The sequence below is a fragment of the Mirounga leonina genome, unplaced genomic scaffold, assembly GCF_011800145.1.
Source record: "Mirounga leonina isolate KUSES-001 unplaced genomic scaffold, KU_Mleo_1.0 Mir_125, whole genome shotgun sequence".
Taxonomy (NCBI): Eukaryota; Metazoa; Chordata; class Mammalia; order Carnivora; family Phocidae; genus Mirounga; species Mirounga leonina.
In genome coordinates this window covers 72,746,889-72,773,258 of record NW_023270305.1, presented here as the reverse complement: position 1 = coordinate 72,773,258, position 26,370 = coordinate 72,746,889, and the positions used below count along the sequence as shown (strand labels likewise).

Below are 26,370 nucleotides of genomic sequence, written 5' to 3'. Positions count from 1 at the left end.
GATAATAATAATTCATAAGTCTTCCTTTACCCACTTCATAAAATACAGTTACAAGTGATATGTCTGTATGTCCTAAGTACTTGGTAAGTGTTCCCTCTCTTTTACCTGGCGAACCCTGAATGTCTCACTATCACTGCAGGAAGAAGACTAGTGAGCAAAGCCTCTGAGCTCTCCCAGTTGCCAGCTACTGAAAAACAACCAGAGGTGGGACTTTTTCCATATAAAGAAGGTAGGGCTGAGAAAGGAGTACTAAATAAATAATTCTACTTCTCATTTTATTCAGGCCAAAGCTAGCACTAAATTAAATGACACTTCATTCTCTTTGGCACATATTTATTTATCATAAACATCCTAGAGGGAGGGAAAAGACAGAGACAGTGGGGGGAGAAAAGGTGAGAGAAGAGGGAAGGGAAGGGAGAGAAGAGGGGGTGGCACAAAGGGAGATGGAAGGACTGGCACAGGAAGCCAAAAACTTAGAAAGAAGTAACTTATTTTAAATAAAGGCTTAAGGAAAAAGTACCAGTCCAAAGAGGTCACTGACAAGAACAGGCACTCCCTAGGTTACCTATCAGCTGTGGGTCCATTGATCCGCTGCCTTGGGCTGTGGCCTCCTCAGTCTGCCCAAACTAATCAAGGTCAGAACCTGTTGGTACCTGCCTGGGAGGCCTCTAAGCAAGATTCCAGGAGCCTGGAAGTTAGGGCTCAGATTTGCTGCTGGGCAGCACAGTCCCTCCACAGTTAGGATGAGCCCAACCCAGGAGTGCAGGACTTTGAAGAGTCCTTAACAACGTTCCTACTGCCCAGATGGAAAGACCCTTGAGGCATGTGAAACCTTTCTTGCAACACTCCTATGCATTTGATAACATATCTCTTTCAAGCCAAAGATCAATACAAAGAGCATGCTCTTAGAGTGCTCACTGCATCACCTACAAACACAAATTCATTCATCTGTTTACATGTCTGCCTCCCTCAAAACAACTGCGAACTCCTTGAAGACTGGCAGACACTCATCTTTGCATCACCCCCACCAGTACAGCAGTAACGACAATACTTACTGAGCACCCGACCCTGTAACACTTGGCATGCATTATTTAAGCCTTGCAACCCTCTTAGTTACCATTACTGGCCCCCTCAAGACATTGAGATTCAGAAAAATAACTTTCACAATGGCCCCACAGTTAATAATGCTAGAACAGGGACAGCTGAACCCAAAGCCTACACTTTTAACCACCAGGCCAGTGGTTCTCAAATGTTTTAGTCTCAGGATCTCTTTACATTCATAAAAATCAAAAACCCCAAAGAGCTTTTGTTTAGGAGGGTTATAACAATACTTACCACATTAGAAATTAAAACTGAGTAATTAAAGGAGGGAAGGAGGGAGAGAAAAAGAGTAAGACTCCTTTGATCTAACTTAGCAAATGGGCAAGGAATCCCTCATTAGCACGGAATCTGTGATATGCTCAAGGGAGAAAAGGATCTATCGCCTCTACACTCCCCTGTATAAGCTGGATAGTCGAAACTACAAAGTTTATAATAAAATAATGTGTCTTCAAGAGTCCTTAAGAGTCCTCAAGCAACACAAAGTTGGATTTAATTATCAGGTCCCTTTTTAAAAAAAACTCTTCTTGGTCTTAGGTGGGAGAAATAACCTCTACGGGGGTATTTTTACGTTACAAAACTCAGCATAGCGTCCAACGCATAAACACTCAAATGCTGACTGTAATTATTACGATTATTATTAGCTATAGAAAGGAAGAGAAGGACCAAGGAGAGAATTTTCCACTTCCACAAAACTTAGCAAGGTTTTCTGAACAGACATGTTTCCTTCCCTTACTCTAAAAATACGTGAATAAGGGAAGGGGCTTGCTTATGCTGACAGGGCAAACTGAGAAGACTAAAACCCATCTTCAAATATTTATTTTCCCATCTGAATGTCAACATTCCTTTCTGTCTTTACAGCAAGCTTGAAAAGAACAGCTACTGCTTTTGACCTTGTATTAAGGTCAAAAAGCACTGTTTCAAATCCTGATTCTGCTAGAGATAGTAAATGACCTTAATTGTGTGGAAGTCCAATTTATATAAGTTAGAATCACAAGACAATAAAGTAGACTTTAGATTCTGATAGTTAGAGGAAACTAAATCAAGGCGATACAAATCACCTCTGAAGCCATAGGCATGGGCAGAGGTTCTATGGAAGGTCCAATAGTATTTTCCATCCTCCCAGGATATTCAACGTCTGCTGCCTAGGGACCATAACCCACATATAACATAGGAAGGGCCAGAATCTCAGACATAAGGAGCCTGCTAACAAAAAGACTGACAGGGCCCTCTTCATTTATAGGTAAGAGGCAGAAGCCATTCTGACAGTCCCAAGACTGGTTCCCTCAATATTTCTACAGTTGACTTCTTAAACCTGGCCAAAGAACCCTAATCTATTAACAACCCTAATCTATCAGAGGGAATTCTGAATTCATTTCTGGAGTTTAATTTTGAGAGTCCCTAAAAATTCCCTCATGTGCCATGTTGTAAAAAAAAAAAAAAAAAACAAAAAACAAAAAACAAGTTTTCAGAGTCAGGTTTATTTACATGTTTTTTTAAAACTTTATTTAGTCCACAGGGCTTATGCAAAGTAAATCTATATAACAAACCTTAAACCTTAATCCAATAAGGCACTGAAAAAGCAGCTGGCAACCTCCAGGGAACTTAAATTACAAACACTAAGAACAACCCACAACAGTGCACCAACTATTACAGAAGTGTCCTCTGCTTTGTATTTCTTAAGTTGTACTTAATTATTAAAAAGAGCAAAAAACAACAACAAACAAAAACAAAAACAAAACCTTTAGAACTAAATGATATTTCAGGGGGAAAAAAACCACTTGAGGACTCCTAACAATGTAAAAGGCAAATGTCATTTACATCCTATACTGACATGTCTTCATAAGTGTTTTTCCTTTTGGGTCATCCATGCTGTAAAGTGAAGGCAAAAGAACAAACACCTTCCCACTAGAACCATCAGTACCGAGAACCACAAAGAAAGAGCCCTAGGGGCTGGACCACTGAGTCCGGGTACAGCAGGATTTGGTGCCACACAGAAATCTATATCCCTCACTGGTCTTTTTAAAACAGAACTACTCTCCTGATTTAATGTGTCTATTCACTGAACATCAATTGCGTGCAAGGAAGGAAAGCACTGTGCTGAATGCCACTTTCATTTCAGCAGTCAACTGCAGGAACTGCAGTCAGCTACCACGGGACTATCGGAGTGGCTTCACTGCCTACTCTGTCTACCATGCAGCACCATCTCTAAGCCACAAATTCTGCCTTCCAGGAACTACCACGTAACAGGATGCAACCATGATTAAAAAAACAATAAGTCAAATGTCCTGCCAGAAGTACCAAGGAATATGATGGCCAGCAATCATGCTTACATGGATCACTTTATAAACACAATCTCACTGGGAGATTCTCTCCTTGAATAAATTCTAGCCAGGCTCCTCTGAAACTCTCTTCTCAACCAGGCCTTAACCTATGGACTCAAACAAGCTCAAACAGTTTCTAACAGCTCAAGGCACATCCCTAAAATGTCCCCCTCCCCTTAAAGTACTTTCCTGAGAAAACTCAAGCTGCCAAAAGAAGGGACAGTTCTAGCTGATACCTGAAGAAAGGGCCCCTGTCTCCCAGCCTCTGTGGGAGGGGAGGAGACTAACTTCAGTAAGGGCTAGCTAGCAAACCCAGATGGGTGTCACAGGGACCAACCTTCCACTTTCCTGACTCTACAGAGGTCCTGCTCACCCTGCTCCCTATTCCTTCATTCTCCCTTTAAAATGGCCAGTCATCTCTGTATAGATTGAGGTTGAGTTCAGTTCATGCTGGACTCTTTTCCCTATTGGAACAGTTTTTACAGATTAAAATCTGTCTTTACTACTTTAGTGTCTGACTCTGTTCATCTTTGACAATCCTTACCACCACCTTATGAAAAAGGCACTATCGTCATTCACCATAATTTACAGATGAAAAAATGGGTTCTTAGGTTCAGTCACTTTCCCAAGGTCCCCTCCTACTTGGTGGCAGCCCAGGCAAACAGTAAACTGTCCACCATTGGTACTTCCTGTAAACTACACTGGCACAGGGACAGGAGAACCCAGAAAGCAAGGCAGAGTCACAAGGGCCAAAAAAAGAAAGGGAGGTCATTAGATGTTGCAAAAAGCACCAGAGACTAAGTCCCTAGGGTACTCCAAAAGTACAAGAGAATGGTGGGGGAATAAGACAGATTCAAGAGGTCTAGAAAAAAAAATCACTGAACCGAAAAAAACCTTCTGCAGATCATTATCCTATTTCTTTCACTTTACAAATCTCAAAGCACTAAATCGCCTCCCAGAGGCAACTACTATCAATTTTGTTCAATGGAAACTGAGTTTAATTGCCCAGTATAAAAAAAGACATCCTACTGCTTTTAAAAACAGAAAAATCTGCATATAAGTTACTTCTAGTACTGACTGCAAGCATTTCCTTCTCAGTATATTGTGCCTAAAATGCTTTAATCTCTCAGGTTGGCCCCTGTGTTCATTAAGAGTCCAAGTCAGTTTCCGGTCAGGAGCTGTTTTTCTAATTTCTTTTGTTCAATGTATTAAGAGAGGATCCCAGTCTTTAGGAATGTATTTTAGTGACTTCAGAGAAGTAAAAAGGAACTGTCTCCATTTTTTAAAAATTTTTTGCAGGGACAGGGCAGGCAGTTGTCACTGCTGACTTTGAAGCACGTGTGTCGTGGTGACAAGGCAGGGGAGGCACCATGGTGCAGAAGCAAGCTCTGAGTCAAACCCTGGTCCAGGCCCAGCTCTCTCTACCACCTACGAGCTACAGTACGTTGACATGTTAGGTGACCTCTCCGAATTTCATCATGTTTCCAGAGCCTGCCACAGAGCAGGGGATCAACAAATATTAATTCACAGTCTTCCTTTCTATGTTCATTTACTCCTGGCAAACTTTTTAAAAAGCCAGAAGAAGACAGGAATCTAAATGAAGGAGCAAGAAGGGAGGACAGAGTAGAAAGAAAAGCATAATTTGGGCCTGAATGATAGTGAGTAACCAGAAAATGACAGCTTTTTTCCTTTTCAAACTTTCTTTCATCTGAGTCACCTGTTCCAGACATACACTCCTGGCCTTGAGCAATTCAAAAGGAGTGGCAGAGAAAGGAAAAGGAACGCCCATCATCTTTAATGTGTGCACTCATCAGCATGTTTAATGAAACACTAAGCAGCCCTAGCTCCAGACTACTCCAGGCCTGTTTCTTTTCCAGATAATACTACTGAATATTTCCCAATCTCAGATCCATCAGAGACAATAATTAGTAATAGGGAAAAAAACTCAAAAAACAAAAAAACAGCTCACATCAGATAATTCCTAACTAACTTAAGTAATTCAGAGCAATAATGTACATTCATAAATTCTTTTGAACCATGTAACCAACTTAATTTAATCCAAGAATTAAAAAGGGGACACGGCCCTCATTCCCCAAATTAGGGTGGCAGCTTACTACTGCTACAGTAAACTAACAGCCTTGGCCCCACTTTCACATCTCCCAGAAACCAGACATCATTCAACATGTCTGGCCAACAGAAACCCACACACCTCACTGAGAGAAAAAGCACAAATGTCAGAATGGCAGTTCTTCTAGGTGACAAATAATTACACAAGATTAAACTTTATTAGCAGCTTTATCATCCGGGTTTCATAAATTTGTCATAATGACTAACTTCTCATAATCAAAATTCCAAACTACCCAATAGCCCCTTTTTCCTGTGTATGGACAGCTCATGATAGTGCAGCAAGCAGTAATACTGAGATAGTAAAAATGACTTGTCAAGAGAGAAAGAAAGGAAATGAGGAAGGAGAGAGAAAGGAAGAAAGAGGGAGAAGGAGGGAAAGATTAATCTTTTTGATGCCAAAGCCTTCATTACTTTTATTTTAATGGATACCTTTCTAAAGTGTACTTTCAGTCAACAAACCTTTATTAAGTACCCACCAGGTGCCAAATATTGTAAGTGTCACAAACAGCAATTCTGTGGTCCTCATAAAGCTTACATCCTAGCAGTAGGGAGCAAAAATTCACAAAAACAAGTATTACAAACTTAGAACAGGGTACTGGGGGACAAGCTGCAATGGTGTTTATCTTATGTTGGACAATCAGAAAAAACACACTGATACAACTTTCCTGAATGATGGAGAATCTGCAACAGAATTAGTTACTGTAATGCAATAGAGCTGAATTCAAAACACAAGGAGCAGTTATGTGCCAGGCCACTCTGATAGGCAAAGGGGCACATAGTGGTGATCCCTCTCTAACACTAATCAAATATTACACAAACAAATGTAATAACACAACTGTGCCACGAGCTATGTCAGCAAGAGACAGTGCTAAAAGTGCCTGTTTTTGTGACCAGGATCCAGCTGAGGACATCCAGGAGGGACCTGCAGAAGTCTGAGGTGCCTGGCAGGTAAGACCCAAACAAGAAGTAGGGGCTGACAGAAGGCCAGTGTGATGGCAGCATGAAGTAGAGAGGGGACTATGGCACCCAGCTGGGGCCTGGACTGAGTCAGAGCCTGGACCAGCCTGGGCATAGAGTCATATTAAAGAGTTTGGCCTTCATCCTATGGGCAATGGCTAATTGCTGAAGGAGGGAGACCTAATACAGCTCTTGTTCTGAACAGATCCCTACAGCTGAGCTGTGGGGAACAGATCAGATGTAGAGAGGCCAGGTCAGTTAGGATGAAGGCTACTGCCAGGGACTGTGTAAAAACAAATGGGAAGGAACTCAGACCTCAGCTGCAGCAGCACCTCTAGAACTTTTAAACTTTGAAAGTATCTAATATTCGCTTGCTTTTGGTGGAATAAAACACCTACAAATAGTGGACTTCTGTAAAGTATAACGGGGGGGAAAGCATAGAAAACAGAAGGTTGGAGAAGTGGGTTTCTCCCCTGCAGAAAAAGCACCACTTGTCCCAAGAGCATCTGTCAGCAACCATTCCAAGTTCTGAGACTTCAGTGTCACAATCACACTTTAGCCAGTCAGCCATCCTATTCATGCCACTCTCGAATTTACACCCTTCTCTCTACCCCCATTTCTAGCTCCTATTCCAACAGCATCCAAACGGTCTTCCTTGTCTTCAGCCACACTCTGCCCCATGCTACCTTCCCCACTGCTGCTGGAGAGCTCTTTCCAAGTTCAAACCTGACTCACTCTCCCCCAACCCCGCCAAGCTGCTTCAAAGCCTTCATCCTGCAGCTTCAGGATGAAACCTGAATTCCTCTGGCTAGCTGCAAAGGGCCTCCTATGGGCCAGCTGGCCCCTGCCTGCCTTTTTGCCTTGGCCCTGCCCCACCCCCAACAAATGACTGAGAAGAGTGACTTAAGGGTATTATGGGAAGCATTTATTCCAAAACCTACAGATTTCTCATTTGATCTCTGAAGGAAACCCTACTACAAAAATAAAACAGATGGTGCCTCCTTGGTGCCCTGACCAGGCTGTTCAAGGAGCCTTCCGTTCAGACACTGTCCAAGAAATAGGAAGACCTTTGCCCTCTGACAACTTCCACCTGTCTAATACAGAGATGAAGATAAACAGGGCTAGCCTTGGCAAAAATTTTGGTCTGGAAGTCTGCCAAGGAGAACCCCATTTGTCACTGCAAGACAGCCCCTCATCCCTTCCACTCTCCCTTTCTGCCCTAGAACTTTCCTGCTTTCCAGCTCAACATCTCCTTGCCATCTAACAGGTAATTTATTTATACAGCAACTGAAACTCAGTCACTACACTGTACATTTGCATGTTAAGCCTTTATCGTACATAAAGGGAAAACAAAAGGCTTTAGTGCTGCACAGAGCAATTTTAAGTTCTGGCCAGTGAGAAGGGGGGTGGTATAATCTTTGTCTGATGCCTCCTCTTTGTCTCTGAACAGCACCCTGCCCACAGTCACAAGTCAGAACATAAGCTTACTGCGCCTGGCCCCTTCTGACTCCCATCCCCTTTTCCTCCAGGTCCACCAATGCTGAGGAACTCTGAGCCCATTTTCTCAGGAGCTTTCTTTCTCTCCTCAACCACCCCAGGTTTCGATTCCAGCCAGACCACAGCATGACATGACCAGCACACAGACCCAGAACCTCTCTCCCTGCAAAGCAGGACCAGAAAGCAAGCAAGGAAGAAGGGTTGGCTGCACAGTCAAAGCAGCCAACCCTCTGCAGTTAAGGCCATGGGAGCATAGGGAAGGTAGGCCAGTTCTGAGAGAGCAACACGCAGGGCACTGAGCTTGCCAATGTGTGCATGAGTCAATGGGTAACAACCAAATGCTGTTCATCCGGCAAATGGGTACATGATCACAGATACAAAAGAATGGAAATGGGAAAAAATACATATATATAAAAATTTTGGCTTGCTATATATAGTAAGGGATATTTCAATCTTTTAAGTAAACTACCTGATATTGGTAGTAAATTACCATTCATATAGACAATTATGTGCTTCAGATTTATATTGTGAGTTTTAGGGGTTTTTTTAATAGTAAACTCTGTACATGTAACAATCAGCTGTTACAATGTAAAAGAAAAACTAAGATGCTAAGGGATGGGCATAACATTTTACCAGGTGATTGCTGTCTTTATATTTTCTGATATCTGATTCTATACAGATTTCAAACTTCAATCTTCTCTATTATTAAAGAAACTATAGTATGATTCCCTGTATAATGGATAATGAATCAACTCACTCATAGGATCTCTTTTCTATCCACAATCTCAATAATAACAGAAGAAAAAAGGTAAAGAAATTCTTACCAGACAGTCTCAGGGGACAAGCTCTGTTAAATTTACGAAGTGCCACTATGTGCCACACACTGCTGGATCCACCCTTAGTCCCCCATCCCTCTTGAGGGCAGGGTTACTATTCCCAAGCTGCAGTGCAGGGAACAAAGGCTCCAGGAGGTTAAGTGACTTTTTCAAGGTCACACAGCCAGTTTGTGATAGAAGTGACACTGGCTCGGAAATACCATTCCAAAGCTTTGCTCTTTCTATAGCAGAGCCTGTCATCTGTCTAGGAAAATGGCTGCCCAGAGCTGGTGAGCCCTTGGAAGACAACTATGTGCTGATCACCTACCCTGGGCTGGCACTGTACAAGGCCACCTGCACACACCTCTTCAAGGTGAAACTTAACTGGGAGAGGGAAGGGGAGGTGACTATCTCCATTTTTCAGGTCAGAAAAATTAAAGTTCAAAGAGAACGTAATTTGTCCGAGGTTTCCAAGCTACTAAATGGTAGAAAAGATATTTAAATCTTGGTCTGTCTGGCTCTAAATCCCTGTTCTCACTGCCCCAAACAATCTCTATACATTTTGCCCTTTGGCCCGACAAGCTGAGAGCCACAGGAGGCTGGCAAGCCAACCACCTACACCTTCCTGACTCCGCTCCTCTCCCTCAACATTGGAGTGTGTCTGCTGCCGCTCCCAGGTCAATGGCACTGCCTAATGCGCAGTGTCCATCTCTCTAGTGCCAGCTTTCAGAGAGACCCAAGTTCTAATGCTAGAACCTGACTGATACCAACTTGCTGGGAACCTCGTGAAAGAAGTTTAAACTCTCTGGGCCCCCTGAGGTTAACGGACCAGATGACCACAAAGGTCTTCTACAGGCCTTACCCTCAGTGGTTTCCAGACATCCCTTCATCCTTCCCTGAAGAATCAGGCCTCTCCTAACCATCACCAGCAATAGTCACTTCCTTCCTCACTAACATGGGGTCAGGTACATGCTCCAGGTCTGGGCTCAGCTGCTTTTGTCCTCCTGCAGACACAAAGACTCCAGGCCAGGGCCAGGGGCATTCTGAAAGCCTCCGAATAACAGGCTGGCTTTAGATCACTGCGGCTCACTGAGTGGGAGATTCCACAACACAAGTATCCGATCAGTTCCAATCCACAGTCCTGGAAGTCACCCGAAATGCCTCTCTGGGATGCTGTAATATGGGCTCAGAGGTCAACTGACACGGGGTCCCAGGCCAGAAGGACTGACAGCTCCAAGATTCTAAATACACAAAGGATAAAGGCTCTAAGAGACTACACTTTGTCTTTCCAAGCCCATCAACACTTCGCAGTTGGGAGGGGAAGGAGTAACAGTTAACTGAAACCACTCTACAAGACCTGAGAAGGAGAGACTGCTTTCCATTCTGTCAAAAGAGCTAGAGAAGAGGGGAAACGTAGTTGCACAGGGTAGGAAAGGGACAGGAGGCCAGGTAGAGGAAACAACTCCCCTGGATTTTATAATATCCCATTTTCTGAATAGCAACACTTTTAAGCATTACTCATCTCAAGATGGTAAAACCACTCATTCTGAGATGGGTGCCCGCCATTTTCCCTTCAGCCCCACTCCACAAAAGCCCATCTTGATTACAATCCTGAGGAGTAATCAGTTCTCAAAGGAATAAAATCAACATAAAATAAATAAGTTCTGGAGAGTTTATGAAGGAAGGGTGTGTGGGTCACTTCATCCCCAGGCCACAGTAAATTACAAACCAGCTACTCCTGTGGGCTTTCTGAGCCCATTTCATCTCCCACTGAGTTTTAAATTAATAATAAATTATATTAAAACCCACACCTACTCCTTTGATGCTGGTTTTACTATACACGTTACACAGAAACTTGCAGAACCAGCTTCCCCTTCCAATTCTGAAGAATAATTTAAAATTAAGGGGAGGATTCACTATATTGGTACATCCATAGAAGATTACGGGAGTCCTAATAATTTTCCCAATCATTTCTGGAGGAAGGGAAGAATGGTAAAATCTGCCAACAGGAACTAAAACTTATTTCATTTAAAAGGAATCTCAAAAAACAGGAACAGGGTGCATCAGGTTCAGGCTCAAAATCCTTTCCTTTCCCCCTAGCCTCCATACATCATTTCATTTGTAAAAAAAGGATTTTTAGAGCAGTGAAAATACTCTGTATTAATACTATAATGACAGATATGTGTCCAAACCCATAGATGTACAACACCAAAAGTGAACTAATATGAATTATGACTGGGTGATGACAAAGTATCAGTGTAGTTTCACCAACTGTAATAAACGTACCACTGTGGTAGGGGATATTGATAATAGGAGAGGCTATGCATGTGGGGGTAGGAGGTACATGGGAAATCTCTGTACCTTCTTTTAATGTCGCTGCAAACCTAAAACTACCCTATGAAAATAAAGTCTTAAAAAAAAAAAAAAGGAACGGACTATCAGATAATTATGTGGGAAAGCAAATATAATGTTAATTATAATACCTAAAAGATATTATATATATAATTTTTCATTCTACAGTTCTTTTACCTTTTCTGTAGGTTTAAAATTTTTCATAATAAAATGTTGAGAGGAAAGCTTCTCAGGTGATTATAATATACAAACATTACCTTGAAATGTGGTCCTCAGACCAGCAGCTTCCACAGTGCCCACTAACTTGTTAGAAATACAGATTCCTAGCACCACTCTAGATCTACTGGACTTTACACTGTGAGGTGGGGCTCAGCAAGTGCCCCAGGGAAGGAAAAGCACTGATCATGACCTTGCTAATGTGCTGCAGAAAAATATGCTATGACAGTCTTGTACGTCTGAATCAAAATTCCAACAATGCTCTAGGCTGGGAAATCAGGAGACTACTTGGGCTGTAATCTTAAAGTTACCAGTTCTGGGTGTTTCCTTATTACTTCATGAGAGCAAGCTGAACTTGATGATGCTCTAGCTTTTTTGTTCCATGTTTTCTACACTGAGTCCTAAATGTACTCAGCACAATCTTTTTTTTTTTTTTTTTTTGCAATTTTTAACACAAGAGCTAACCGCCAAGTCAACAGTTAAGTGCCTATTTCTCTTTCATCTTATATTAATCTGTACTTGCAAAAATATATGGAATCTAAAACACAGGGCATTTATTTGGTAAGCTACATCTGAGAAAAATAGTTTTCATTTCAGATAAAATGAATAAATAAAATTGGCTTCAAGGAGTTCCACAATTACAGTCAAAAGACAACCTCACCCTACTATACAAGGTTCTTTGACACCTCTGGGGTTTTGAGATAATAGTATTTGTTGAAATATTTTTTGTAAACTCTCTCAAGACCTTGGAAATACACTCTACTGAGCTTACAAGAAATCAATCCTTTTCTTTTTGAAAATGGTAGGTGCATGAGAAAATGCTAAATGTTCTGTTTCTATAGATCACCTGCAGACTATTCAAACATAAAGCATTAGAAAGTTATGGAAGAGTAGAAATGAAGTTCTCTTCTATCTCATTTGTAAAACAATCAGGCAAAACAAATCAACAACATTTGCTCTTTCCTATGTAGTTTAAGGAACATGTTCTATAATCCTGTCCACTAAAGCCCTTTCACTCCAAAATAAAGTTTTTTATGTTCTCAGTAAAACTTGAAGCCTTCATGATGGCATGTGACAGTATCAGCCAGGCCAACTGCAAAGTGAAAACTGAAAAAAAGACTTTTTAGTAACCATTAAAAGCCCATAATTTAACTCCAAGATGAGTAGCTAGCATTAGCTGATATTTAGCTAAAACTGATGGAGTTTAATCAACAATAAAATCAAAACTAAAATACTAAAGAGGAAAGGCTCATAAATTAGCTAATTACTGGTTCCCTGTGGCATAGCATCCATATCTACCTACCTACCCAAAGCAGACCACATAACCTGGGATAGTAAATGCCACACTAGTTCAAAATCAGTTTTCACAATTCCTCCAAAGTTCTTGAATCACCACCAAAAAAAAAAAAAGCAAGCCCCCCCAAAATCCTTTATAATTCTGAATCCTCCCTCAAAGGTCAGAAAACTAGTTTCAAAAGTCTAAATTTGCAACTCTCTAGTGTATAAATCAATCTGGTTTGTCCTCAGTGACAATATAAGAGCTGGCATGGCTGAATGTGTTATCCCCAACCAGACTCCCAAGTTCCAGCCAGTAGCCGCACCCAAACCTGAGGAGGCTGTGCAACTAAAAACAACAGGTCAAGAATTCCCTACATGGGTCTGACACTTAGCTTTGACCCAGGCTTCCACCAGTAGAAATGAGGTGGCCACAGAGAAACAGCGTGTAAAGACAAGAAGACAGACAGAGAGGAAACCCAGGATACAAACTCCCTGGCTAAGCTCTGCAGAATTCTGAATGCCATACCACATGACAACAGGTGTCCTGGTTCCTCCCCAATCATCGGCCACAAATGCCACCCACCAGAGTTTTCCTTTCACACCCAAAGTGTTGAGATGCTGATTTTGGCACAAGACATGATGAGAGAACGTCTCTTTTCATGTTATCTTGTAGACCTGAAGCCAAAATGATGACGAGCAGTTTTTTTTTAATCCATCGTTACATCAGTTAACACACCCAGTGTCTCTAGTGTGCTTGCATAGAAGTTGGGGGAAAGGTTTGATTATCCAAGGGATCTAATTCAAATAAGTCTCAGATAAGGTATGCATCATGCTCCTCTCACTATTTACCTTTCGTGACTACAGAATGAATGCAATGGGCAAGAGTAAATGGTTTCAAAACGCAAAACATTTTTTTGCTTACCTTTTTAGTCTGCAAAACTTGAAACCTACCACAAAAATAAAGTAGAACAATGCCCCATGCATCTATCACCAGCTTTAATAATTATCAATGTATGATCAATCTTGTTTCATCTTTACTCCTAACCATCTCCTCCTTGTGCTGGGCTACTTTGAAGTAAAATCCCAGGCATGTATTTCATCTGCAAACACTTCACTATTTATAAGCAGCAAATGCCTTGGAAACTAGTATGTCCCAAAACTGGCTGTACAGTCACTTGCAGAGTCTTTAAAAAAAAAAAAAGCCGACTTCTGGGCCTCAGCAGTAGGTGTAGGTAAGGTACTGTAATCAGTTTTGTAATCCTTCAGGGTAAAATCTCCCACAACTGTAACAGAACTATTCCTTAAGTTCTAGATCCAAAGTTGATTTTTGTTTCACTCCCTCAAAAAAGAGAATCTTCTGAATGTGGAAAATGTGACAAAAATATCAAACCAAGAAACCAATTTAGACCTAAAACACTGTCTGGGGATATAGCCTGTGAGTGGAACCAGGTGCCCTGTAAATCAATCACCTTCTAATGAATCCCTGTACTAGAGGTTTCAAAAAGGCTGCTTTTGAAAGCACTCAAAATTTTAGCAATAAATGGGCCCACATTAGCCCACCCCTTCCTTTTGTAGAAAAGAACTCTAAGGCCCAAGGAAATGCAATGACCAGCTCAAGATAACTGATTCACTGAAGGATCCCCTCCTGGTCCCTTGAGGCTTTGTTGCTCACTGACCTCATGGCTTTGCCCGTTATCTGGTTCCGTTGGACTATTCCAGGGTACACAGCCTGGCAAGCAAGTATAACACTACCCTGCACACTGGCTAGATAGGACAAACACTGGGTCCATTCCTAAGCACCACCATCTCTAAACAGGTCATTATCAAACTGGAACACATCCACAATTATCATGACAAAGACAAAGAGATCATCAAAAATAAAAACACAGAGAAGACTAAAGTGCTCAGTCTAAAGCTAAGAAGCCTTCGGGAGACATGAGTGAGGTCTCCATTATCTGGCTAGTCATCACTCACCAGGGCAAAAGTTACAGGGAAGAAAAGTTCCGCCGACATTTGTAACTGCAATGTAAATAATGGTGGCCAGGAGCTCCTGTCCCTATGAGTTCGCAAGGGACAAGGACAAAGAACTGGCCAGAGAGGCTGTGCTGTAGGAGGGCTTCTTGAATGTGGGCAGGAGGAAGCACAGACTAGTTAACCTATAAGCTCCTTCTCCATTTCCCTGATCAAGAGCTCATTTCACTAGGCCAGTTTATGGTTTCTTCTCAATCTCTGCTGAGAGAACAAAACAAGACTGGTAACAAAGAATTTAAAAATAAGTAGTTAATGTTTTGAACCTTCAAAAGATCATATCTAAGTTTCTTAATGTGAAACCTACAGCCTCTATTCATCAGGTTTCTGGCCCAAGGTCTTGGCTACACAAGGCATGGAAGCTATACAATGGCAGAGGCTTTCAGCCTAACCTCACAGAAATGGTGAGTCTAAGAGTTTTCCAGAGCTTATGCAAAAAGCAAATTATAATCTGCTTTATCCAAGTTCAGTGCTTATCCAAAGCCTATCTTTCTTACCTTTACTATATACAACTAAACACTTTCAGCAACTCTATCCTATATTTACTACAAGTAATTACAAGAAAATGTTACCAGTGTACTAGTTTACACAAGATGTCTTTATTACCTGCAAAAAAATTACGGGAAATATCCTCAGATAAGATGCTGTATACTTCTACTAGTATCATATCATTCTACTAGTTGATATATGCAAGATCAACTCAATTATGCATCATTCTGCAGAACACAGAGAACATGGGTAAGAAACATGATTCTCAAACCCTGTTAGTCCTTAGCCTCAATAGCCTCTTCCTCCAAAAACAATACAGGTGTCCCCTAAAAAATGTCCTCTAATGAAGTTACATATAAAGTCCTATCTATAAAAAGAAATCTTTACAAACCATGAAAATTAACAACAAACTCCCAAAGGAAGAACTTCCAACATAATACCTAGTTGAAAACTTTAAGTCCGTCAGAAAATCAATAGTAATTCATGACCTTTTCATTCAGGGATGGAGAAGAAAAGAAAAAAAAAAAAAAAAAAAAAAACATAGCAAGCAGACTCTGATTTACCTCTTCCTCTCAAATACAAAACTAGCTAAGGAGCAAATTTCCACAATCAACTGAATCTGTGTCCTCCAAAACTGAGTTACTATAAATGAAGGTAGAAGGGGGGGGCACCTGGGTGGCTCAGTCGGTTGGGCGGCCAACTCTTGGTTTCAGCTCAGGTCATGATCTCATGGGTCAGAAGACAGAGCTCTGCACTCAGTGGGGAGTCTGCTTTAAGACCCTCTCCCTCTGCCCTTCCCCCCTGATCGCATGCTCACACTCTTTCTTTCTCAAATAAATAAATCTTAAAAAAAAAAAAATGAAGGTAGAAGGAGCAAAAGTAAGAAGAAAAGATGCAAAGGACTTCCAAATTCAACTGCTAGCAGAGCCACAGGGCAGAAGCTTACCAATTCCAGACAAGCATTGACCAAGCTGTTTATAACTATGAATGCACAGCAGAACAACCTACAGAGCTTTTTAAAATCCCACAATGCAGGTGACACCCCCAAGACAATCAATTCTGAGTCTCTGGGGTTTCAGCTCAGTTATCTTTTTTTTTTTCAGCTCCCTAGATGACTGCGATATGCAGGAAGGCTAGGACTCACTGGTTTAGGGGAGGCTCACAAGCTCCCCAGTGATTCCAAGGTACATAAGGGTGGAGAACCTCCTGCCTATGGCTTCGGATTTCCCACTATTACTATCTGCTTCTCTGCTATAAACTGGAGTCAGGAGCTTCAAGGCCACAAGAAGGTGCTCAGAAGGACCTCTGTTTAGCCAGTACAGCGGGAGTTAGTTAATAAAACTAGCCAGAGAAGTTGCTATCGGCCGAAAGTGAGCCTACTGTCTTGCTGACTTTTACTGGGTAAGGGAAGAGGAGAAAATGAGAGAGGAACTCTGCCTGCCAGGCATTTGCTAGGGAACTGAAAGAAAGCATTACTACAGCTTTAGGAAAACTCATATTCTATAGGAATTACCACATAAAAACAAGAAGCAACATGCCACGCCTAATCTTAACATACTACTCAAACACATTTCTCATACAGGTTATCTCTTGGGGCCTTTCCTCCCCACCCATCAGCCAACCCCCTAAGTTCACAAAGTCTGGGCCACCTCCTCTCTCAAAATGGCCTTTTTACCCTAGTCTAGAGGAAAACAATACACCTCTTCAAAGCCATTTAGAAGTGGATTTCAGATTCTCCAGGCTATTTTAGGGGATTACCTTTATATCAATGTCTCCCATGAAATATTGACAATTTCTAGGTTTTACTCTCTCTTTAACCTCAGAGTTAAACATGTTCTACAGTGGAAATTTAGTTTTATAAAGCCATATTTGTAAAATGGGACTGTTACTTCTGTACTTTTTAAATGACTGAGATCTGAATTCACGCTGGTAAAGCTCTATGAGTAGTGCTAATGGCCATTCAGCTAGAGTACAGTTGTTTTTGGTTTTGTTTTTGTTTTTAGATTTTATTTATTTATTTGAGAGAAAGAGACACAGCGAGAGAGGGAACACAAGCATGGGGAGTGGGAGAGGAGAAGCAGGCTTCCCGCAGAGCAGGGAGCCCGATGCGGGGCTCGATCCCAGAACCCTGGGATCATGACCTGAGCCAAAGGCAGACACTTAACAACTGAGCCACCCAGGCGCCCCTGGAGTACAGTTCTTTCTTTTAAAGGACAAATTATAAAATGTGGTTTTTATTAAGGCGACAGATAGAAAAATCAAGTATTAAAAATATTCTCCAAAGAACAGCCTGATGCAACTGACAACAAACTGCAAAATACCAATTCTGCCAAAACCAGTTTCAGCAAAAACTCTGTCTGCTTTCCAAACTGAAGCCTAGGACAGATAAATGTAGTTAAGTATTCCTACATCAGGAAAACAGAAGCAAAAGATTACTGAATTAATCAGCCTGAATATCTGAATTTTCAGAAAGCACAAGCTAAAAATCAAAGGAAAATGATAAAAAGAAAAATGTTTATTACAATGCCTGCACATAACAGGCATGCAGTTAAAGTGTATTTTAAAAAAAAAAAATGAGTAAGATGACAGAAAGCCAGAGTATCAACAAGTCATTTCAGGGAAAAATGCAAAGTCCATTTGGCAGTTTACTATACAGCTGATAAATATCTTAAGCCATTTGCTCCCTCCACCTCTCTGGGTCCTTGAGGTTGAATAAGATGCTCTCTGAAGTTCTTTTCAGAACTCAGTCTGATTCCAAGCCTTCACCAGAAAAACCACCGACCTTACCCACTATCCCACCCCCCCAAGATACACCCTGAAGTACCACTGTGACAGACACATCTCTGCACAGATTTTTTTCTTGCTTCTCAGCAGTACTTTAAATCTTCAAGTTCTTTCTCCCTTTCATCCACCAGTCCCCCTTTTAGAACTTCCTTATTTTCACAACCAGGCTTTTGAATGTCCTAATTCCAACAATGACACCTTCTACTGCCTGTTTTCCCAGACACAAGAGAGAGCATATAATCATGAACCAAACAGCATGCCTAAAAGTCTTGCCAAGTTATCCACTTGATTATATTTATACCTGCCCATTTTTCTTCTCTTGACTCAAAACACAGCTGTTGTCTGAAAGGCCTGCCTCTGTTTGGGTCTGCAACCTTCTCTACAACACCACAATGGCATCATCTATTTTCACTAGAAACTTACCACCATGGCTCAGATACCACCCTCAGCCTCTGACCCAGTCTGCGACCACCTCACCCAGAAACCTTGGCTCATTCCTTTATTCATTCACTCATTCACTCTCTGAGACACTTTTGTGCCAAGAAATGCACTAGAAACTGAAATGCAATATGAGAATCATAACCAGTTTCTTATTTTGACTTTTGTCATGTCACTAAATCACCAAACAGGGTGGGAGGGGTAGCACTTCACTGCACTGCCTTCCACCCAGAAAGAAAGCACTTCAGGGTGAGGGCAGAGGAGACCCCAGACCTCTGTGACCCTAGTCCTGATCAGGCCAAAAGTCCCTCACTATTCATCTGTAACCCAAGAGGTCAGGCTACATAATTGCTAACAGCCTTCCCGACATAAACATCCTATGGTTCTGAGAGAGCCTACAATCCCAACTTCAAGTTATGGCCCATTCACGAAATCACCAATTTTAAACACAAAGATACTCAAGACAAATACAACACACAGATAAGACATAATCCTAGCCCAAATAAGCCACTCTTACAGCTGTGTTCCAAAGAAATGTCTAAATCAGCTGTTAACTACCAACACTTCCTGCTCTAATTTTTTTTTTTTTTTTGGCCTAAGTCCTTAGCATTCAAAGTGTGAAATTACTTTAGCACCATCTGAGAGCATATTAGAAATGTATAATCTCAGGCCCCATCCCAGACCTGGTGAATTGCATCCTGCACTTTAACAAGCTCCCCAGCAGACTCAAGTGACCATTCAAGTTTGAGAGGCACTGAACCAGGCACAGAAAAATGAGGGGGGAAAAAGGAAAAGCAGGGCTGGCAACATCTGCCCTCCTTTGTTGCTTAACCCCATCCTAACTCCCTCCCCTCCCTCTTCCAATTGTCACCCAGGGTTCCCAACTCTTCTACCTTCTCTCTGCCTAGAAACATGCTGCCCATCAACTCAACCTGTCAATATCCTGGGAAAGTCTGGCAAATGGGTCAGTGCTAAACTTACAAGTCAAGACTTGAAAGGCCTTAAAATCTGGTTTCTCCACTGCTTACTAGCTATGTGACTATAGGCAAATTACTTAACCTCTCTATGCAGACATAAAGATAAAAATGAGGAAATGTATGTAAAAGATCTGAGTCAGAACTTGAAATAACTTATTTTTTTAACACACTGTCAAGGTGTCCCCTCTCTTCACTTACTCAATCACAGCATGTGGGTTCCTAATCTTGCACAAATCAGTCCAGCCTCCCATGTCAACAATTTTTCTATTCTAAGTCTTCCCCTCTCAATTTTCATGAATTTATATAACAACATTACCAAAGGCTAAATGAATCCTCAATGAGCTTACCACATCTTGGTTCTTTTCTAAACCCACCAAAATCACTGTGGATAATACCCAACTCTCAAACAAAAGTGCGCTGCCTATGGCATACCCCAGATATTCATTCCCCATACGTCGACCGACTGAAACTAAAAAATGACCCCATAATGGAGCCTATGCCAACTTTTCCTCTGAGAGAAAGCTATGAATTTTAGAAGTAACTGATAATTCATGTAAAGAGTTTGTTTTTTTCCCGACACATAAAAAAATTAAGAGTTAATGTACAAGAGCCTTAACCTCAGACACTTCCAACCTCAATCCCACTGTTTCTTTTATTTGTCCTAAGAACTGGAACTCATCTTCAAATTCTATCTTCTGACCCATATGCAGCAGATACAATCTGGTTAGTTTACCTGTAGACAGATCTCATTTCCTCTTCATAATCAACATTTTTGAGAAGGAAATAAACTTCACTTACTCTCCTAACCACCAATAAGAAGCCCACAAACTGCAAGCTGGGTATGCATGACTTCCTCTGGTCCAAGCCCTACTCTATTTCCTGTTGAGCTAAGAAAAGCAGGTCTAGCATTGCCATACAGGAATTGAGGCATTTGAGCACCTAAAACCAAAGCAAACTTTGACTTATTTATCATTTTGCCACTGTCATCCTATCCAATAAATGGATAAAAAATCCCAACTCCTAACTGTAAAACAGGACATGTGATAATACTGCAATTAATGGCAATGAGACGCTTTTTGTAAAATAAAGATATTTTAGGGGTGCCTGGCTGGCTCAGTAGGTAGAGCATACAACTCCTGATCTCGGGGTTGGAAGTTCAAGCCCCATGATGGGTGCAGAGATTACTTAAAATCTTTAAAAAATAATAAAAATAAAGATATTTTAAAAGGTCAGCATTGTATCTCCATCTCAAGCCCCCCCAAATGGAATCTTCCACAATATCCAAAACCTTTTTAATATTCCTTATTGAAGAACAGAAGGAAGAGACACAACTGAGACATGACAGAGAAAACAGTGATCAAAGAAAACAACAGGGTGCTTAAAATGTTTGCCAGCCCCTGTCTTCACTGCATAGCTCATAGCTCCCAGTGAGAGGACAGGTGACTGCAGCTGCCTGAGGGGCCCTAGGAGAAACCAGCCAAAGAATACCATACAGAGCCTGGCCCCAGTCCAAACTGCTGACCCATAGAATCACAAGCAAATAAAATGATGGCTGTTTTAAGCCATTACGTTTTAGGGGCAGTTTGTTACCCAGCAAAGGCCAACTGAAAAAGGCATTCATTTATCACCACCTGATATATTTTTTGTCTTCTTAAACTCCATGAAAACACAAACTGTGTCTTTTTTGCTAATCTGTACCTCCATCATCTCAAATCGAGTCTGTAGTATTTCTGTGTTGAATAAATATGCTATATGTACATCGGAGAAGACCACATGCAATTTTAGTTTTTAAATGGAAGTCTTAATTTACTAGTTAATAAAACATTACATCACATTTGTTTTGTCTTTACTGTAAAAAAAAAAAAAAAAACCAATAAGGTATTGTTATGAACTCAACTGTGTCATTCCCCCACCCCACCCCCAAAATTTGTATGTTGAAGCCCTAACACCCAACACCCCCCCCCCACCCCAGGCATACCTCACAATGTGACTATATTTAGAGACCAGACCTTTCAAGAGGTGATGAGGTTAAAATGAGGCTGTTAAGAGTCAACTGGTAGCCTTATAAGAAGAGGAAATTTGGACAAAGAGACACCAGGGATACACACAGAGGAGAGACCATGTGAGGACACAGCAAGATGGCAGCCATCTGCAAACCTAGGCGAGAGGAGAGGCCTCAGGAGAAACCAAACCTATGGACACCTTGATCTTAGACTTCTAGCCATTAAAACTGTGAAAAAATAAATTTCTATTGTTTAGGCCACCCAATCTGTGGTATTTTGCTATGGCAACTCAAGCAAATACAGGCATGTTGTTCACATACATCTGTTCTTATAGTTCTTATGGACTCATATTTTTACCACATTCTCTGAAAAATAAAAAATTATTGAGGAATTCATGGAAGAAATGTTGGGTGGCAAGCAATTTTTTGAACTTATTTTTAACAAGAAGTTAGGTTTTAGTCTCATTTCTGTGACTGATGGCTCTGTGACCTCTACAGCCTCTTTAGAATAAATCTTAGATCCATTCTTTTACCAAAGTTTGGACTAGATAACTTCAAGCCTCCCCCCAGCCGTCACAGTCAATGAGCACACATGGAGTAATTATCAGAATGTTCAAATGACTTCTGCAAATAATGTGAAAAGGAGTTTTAATTCCCATTTTTATTAGGGCTTGGTTGATATCAGTGTTGAACTTCACAGAAGGATAGTTTTCCCATAGTTTGCTGATGAAAGCAAAGATGAGCCCTTATGATTAGTTATATAAAATAGTTGTAGAACATATTTCTTATACTTTTTAGGGGAGAGGGGCTTTCTTGCTGCTTTCTTCCAAGAACCTCTTTTGAAATGAAAGACAATTATGTTTCTTAAATATAAATATGTTGCATAGAGATGGCATAATTTTCTCAGAGTTAAAGATCATTTCTCAACAAAGGTTTCTACACAAGCAGAGGAAGTGTATTTTAGCAAAATCTTCCTTCCCTGTAATTTAGTCTGAACAGGTGCCTGGATGAAATCTGTGTTCTGGGTAGTTCCTCTTTTGCTAATATTTATAAACAAGCAGTTGAAAAAGTTCAATGAAAACCATATTTTGAGGGTATAATACTTAATGTTAAATTATACCTGACAAGACTTGATAATTTAGCATTTATACAGCACCATCAGATTTCCAAAGTGCCTTAAAGTCACCACTGTTTCATGAAGCAATGCTCTGGCTTAGATCTGAGACTTATCTGTATTTTATGAGGGAGGTTCTTTTTATGAGGGAGGTTCTTAAACAAAGAGATTAAACAACTTGCTCTTACCACAAGGTCAGTTGAGTTTCAGGACTACAATTGAAATGGAAAGCTCCTTGAGTATTTGTTACTTTTAGTGAACAGGGTGATGGGAGATGAGGAACTTTTTTCATTTATCATTGTCATACTGGAATATCTGGTGAGCAAAGCACATTTTTCCTCTTAGATGAAGTATTTTAAGCATAAAAAAGATTTTAGTTTCACAGAAATTTCTGATTAATCAATCACTGAAGTTCAAGGCAAATTACTACTTCTTAGTGGTTCAGGGCCAGAGTCTTTGATCTTCCTTAAAGAACATTATTTCCCTATACTTTCCTGATAAATGATAGGTATGCTACCTACGTATATAAACTTTTTACCATGAAATTTTTGTAACAAATGATAAAAAAATCTAGGTAGATTTATTTTACATCTAGATATCTTGGCTTGGTTCCTTAGATTTTTTTATTTTTTCCTCTTTTGTGCTATATGGTATTTAATTTATATGGTCATTGAGATTCTGGAAGAATCATCATCAGATTATTAATGCACTTGCAGGAGTAAGAGGATTCAGGAGTATCTCTAGATGCTCTCTCACAAATATGTGCTTCGGAGTAGGGAACCCTACTATCTGTATGATAACAGACATATGTATGAATAGATATTAATCTGCAAAACATTAAAGCTTTTAATCATGAGAGGAGTTCATTCCAAATCACAAAATGTTTGGCAATCACAAAAAAAGCTTCCTCCTTCCAAGTATGTGCTAAGGGTCAGTGATTAGTAAAAAGATTAACAAAATCAATACGTATTTTGAAGAACAAAGCTGGAGGACTCACTTCCCAATTTCAAAACTTACTACAAAGCTACAGTAGTCAAGACAGTGTGGTACTAGTACAGGATAAACAGAGATCAAGAGAATAGAATTAAGAGTCCAGAAATTTCAAAGAGCTCAGAAACCCTCCAATTCAAGGTCAAGTGGTTTTCAACAAGTGTACCAAAACAAATGAATGGGAAAATAGTCCTTTCAACAAATGGTGCTGGGATAACTGGATATTCACATGCAAATGAATGAAATTGTATCCCTGCTTCTCATCATGTACAAAAATCAATTCAAAACAGATCAAAGAACTAAAATATAAGAGCTAAAACTATAAAGCTTAAAAGAAAACACAGAAGTAAATCTTCATAACCTTGGCTTAAGCAGTGGTTTCTTAGATATGACACCAAAAGCACAAGCAACAAAACAAATAGACAAATTGGACTTACTCAAAATTAAAAGCTATTGTGCTTCAAAGGAGAACATCAAGAAAGGAAAAAAGTCAACTCAAAGAATGGGAGAAAAACAAGTCCTGGCAAAGGACTTATATCCAGAATACATAAAAAATCTTTTAAAACTCAAATATTAAAATAACAACACAATTTTAAAATGTGCAAAGGATCTGAATAACCATTTCTCCAAAGAAGAAATTCACATGGTGAACAAGCATATGAAAAAATCCTGAATATCCTTAGTCATCAGAGAAATGCACATTAAAAACACCAAAATGAGATATCATCAGGATGGCTACAATCAAAAACACAGATAACTACAAGTATTGGGAAGGAAGTGAAGAAACTAAAACCTTCATACACTGCTGGTGGGAATGTAAAATATTACAGTTGCTTTGAAAATAGTCTAGCAGGTCCTTTAAAGGTTAGACAGAGTTCACAGGACCAAGTAATTCCACTCCCAGATATGTACCCAAGAGATCTAAAAACAGTCTACACAAAAACTTGTATAAAAATGTTCATAGCAGCATTATTCCTAAAAGCCCAAAAGTAAAAACAATCAACATGCCCATCAATTGATTAAGAGATAAAATGTGGTATATCTATACAATGGAATATTACTCTGCAATAAAAAGAAATGAAGTACCAATGCATACAACACCGATGAACCTTGAAAACATGCTAAGTGAATTAAGCCAGTCACAAAACACATACTGTTTTCTTTCCATTTATATGAAATGTCTAGAATAACTAAATTCATAAAGACAGAAAATAATTAGTGGTAACCTGTGGCATTAGGTGAGGGAAGTGAGAGAGGTAGTCATAGGAGGATTGTGGTAATGGGTTTCTTTTTAGTGATGAAGGTGTTCTAAAATGTGGCTATGATTGCACAACTCTGTGACTATGCTAAAAGCTACTGAACTGTACACTTTAAATGGGTGAATTAAATGGTATGTGAACTGTATCTCAATAAATTTTTTTTAAATGATGTTTTTAAAATCCAATGTTCAATGTTGTTCCCCTCCTATGCCCCACTACACCTATCAGAAAAGGGAGAAGAGTTGTTTCCACAGTTTGCCATGTTGCTGATGTCTCATAATGAATGAATAGTGAATAGACAGAAAGACTAGACCTATCACTGGACTTCCACTTCTGGCCAAGATGGAGTTAACAGGGACTGGAATTACCTTTCTATTGAAAACAACCAAAACAAACCCATACATAATTCATGAAAATTTTGGTTTTCAAGAAACTAGACATGAAACAATGAAGGATAGTGATCCCTGAGAGACACAAAACAAATGAGGTAAGCCACAGGACTCCCTGAACTTACTCCCTTTACAAAGTTTTAGGGCATGGCACAAGGAGAGGAAACCCAAGCAGAGCCCAGCAGGCCCCCTTAGCTGAGAAGAAGGAGCATGGACTCTAGGTAGACCAAGGTACCTAGAGTTCCAGGTGAGGGTACCGGAGATAAGAGCTGCACACACAAAAAAAGAGAACTCCCAAGCTCTGCAGAGAGATCCCTACATATTCAGCCAAGTTATGATCAACTCCAGCTGATCTTAAGAAAACTACCCAAGGCTGGGAGAGAAAAAAGAAAACTATTCAAAAGGATTAGAAGGAACAATGCAGGTGCTCACACAGCGATGGGAAAAGTATTTGTTCCACAAAACAAATGGAAAAACTCATGTATCATGGGGAATTAAGCAGTATCAGAAAGGACTTGCCTAAGCAGTGGGGCGTAATTAGCAATAAACCGACCACTGCTCCAGAACTCCTGGACAAAAATCATAAAAGCAAGACACAAAAGGACCAAATTATTCCCATGTAATTTAAATGCACCCCCAAGGAAAGAGCTCAAGGATACTTTATAGGCATACAAAAATACCAGCATCCAACAAGGTAAAATTTATCATGTCTGGCATCCACTCAAAGGTTATCAGACAGAAACACATAACGAAAATGAGAAAAATCTATTGAAACTAATTCAATACTGACACAGATATTAGAATTACAGACAAGGACATTAAAATAGGTATTATAACTGTATCCCATATGTTTGAAAAGTTAAATAGAGACCTCAAAAATATTTTTTTAAAGACCCAAATCTTCTCAAGATAAAAAATACGTCTGAGATGAAAAATACATTGGATGGGATTAATGGCAGAATCAACAGTGAAGAAGAAAACTTAATTAACAGCACAGCAGAAGAAACCAGCCAAAATGAAGCCCAAAAAGGAAAAAAGAAAATGCATCAGTGAGCTGTGAGACTTCAAGTGGACTTGTAAACATGTAATGGGAGTTCCCAAGCCTAAGAAGAGAGAAGGGAGGTGGAAAACAAAACAAAACAAAACTGAAGAAATACTAGCCAAAGATTTTCCAAATTTGATGAAACCTCCAAACCCACTGATCCAAGAAATTCACAAACCGCAACCACAAGAAAT

At 40.2% G+C, this 26,370-nt stretch overlaps 1 protein-coding gene across 27 annotated transcripts in view; it reads right to left on the bottom strand.

The window, feature by feature from the left end:
• The window catches only part of MAP4K4 (mitogen-activated protein kinase kinase kinase kinase 4), a 190,891-nt gene that overhangs the window by 149,589 nt on the left and 14,932 nt on the right, over positions 1 to 26,370 (bottom strand). The gene's annotated exons all lie outside the window — the stretch shown is intronic.